The sequence below is a fragment of the Sinocyclocheilus rhinocerous genome, unplaced genomic scaffold (genome assembly GCF_001515625.1).
Source record: "Sinocyclocheilus rhinocerous isolate Xijiao unplaced genomic scaffold, SAMN03320098_v1.1 scaffold3004, whole genome shotgun sequence".
Lineage (NCBI taxonomy): Eukaryota > Metazoa > Chordata > Actinopteri > Cypriniformes > Cyprinidae > Sinocyclocheilus > Sinocyclocheilus rhinocerous.
In genome coordinates this window covers 134254-135955 of record NW_015645532.1, presented here as the reverse complement: position 1 = coordinate 135955, position 1702 = coordinate 134254, and positions in this window count along the sequence as shown.

The following is a 1702-nucleotide window of genomic DNA, read 5'->3' as shown; positions in this document are numbered from 1 at the left end:
AAGTACGTCTGACGTTTTTCTTTAAAATTAGCATTTCTTTCTGGCTACTATGTATAGGTATCTATGTAAGTACTGGTACTTCTGAATGGGTTGAGGCTGGGAATTAGTGCATTTGAATATAGTGCATATATAGGTGCATCTCAATAAATTAGAATGTCGTGGAAAAGTTCATTTATTTCAGTAATTCTACTCAAATTGTGAAACTCGTGTATTAAATAAATTCAATGCACACAGATTGAAGTAGTTTAAGTCTTTGGTTCTTTTAATTGTGATGATTTTGGTTCACATTTAACAAAAACCCACCAATTCACTATCTCAACTAATTAGAATATGGTGACATGCCAATCAGCTAATCAACTCAAAACACCTGCAAAGGTTTCCTGAGCCTTCAAAATGGTCTCTCAGTTTGGTTCACTAGGCTACACAATCATGGGGAAGACTGCTGATCTGACAGTTGTCCAGAAGACAATCATTGACACCCTTCACAAGGAGGGTAAGCCACAAACATTCATTGTCAAAGAAGCTGGCTGTTCACAGAGTGCTGTATCCAAGCATGTTAACAGAAAGTTGAGTGGAAGGAAAAAGTGTGGAAGAAAAAGATGCACAAACAACTGAGAGAACCGCAGTCTTATGAGGATTGTCAAGCAAAATCGATTCAAGAATTTGAGTGAACTTCACAAGGAATGGACTGAGGCTGGGGTCAAGGCATCAAGAGCCACCACACACAGACGTGTCAAGGAATTTGGCTACAGTTGTCGTATTCCTCTTGTTAAGCTACTCCTGAACCACAGACAACGTCAGAGGCGTCTTACCTGGGCTAAGGAGAAGAAGAACTGGACTGTTGCCCAGTGGTCCAAAGTCCTCTTTTCAGATGAGAGCAAGTTTTGTATTTCATTTGGAAACCAAGGTCCTAGAGTCTGGAGGAAGGGTGGAGAAGCTCATAGCCCAAGTTGCTTGAAGTCCAGTGTTAAGTTTCCAGAGTCTGTGATGATTTGGGGTGCAATGTCATCTGCTGGTGTTGGTCCATTGTGTTTTTTGAAAACCAACGTCACTGCACCTGTTTACCAAGAAATTTTGGAGCACTTCATGCTTCCTTCTGCTGACCAGCTTTTTGAAGATGTTGATTTCATTTTCCAGCAGGATTTGGCACCTGCCCACACTGCCAAAAGTTGGTTAAATGACCATGGTGTTGGTGTGCTTGACTGGCCAGCAAACTCACCAGACCTGAACCCCATAGAGAATCTATGGGGTATTGTCAAGAGGAAAATGTGAAACAAGAGACCAAAAAATGCAGATGAGCTGAAGGCCACTGTCAAAGAAACCTGGGCTTCCATACCACCTCAGTAGTGCCACAAACTGATCACCTCCATGCCACGCCGAATTGAGGCAGTAATTAAAGCAAAAGGAGCCCCTACCAAGTATTGAGTACATGTACATACTTTCCAGAAGGCCAACAATTCACTAAAAATGTTTTTTTTATTGGTCTTATGAAGTATTCTAATTTGTTGAGATAGTGAATTTTGTTAAATTTGTTAAATGTGAGCCAAAATCATCACAATTAAAAGAACCAAAGCCTTAAACTACTTCAGATTGAATTTATTGAATTTATTTAATACACGAGTTTCACAATTTGAGTTGAATTACTGAAATAAATGAACTTTTCCACGACATTCTAATTTATTGAAATGCACCTGTAAATAAA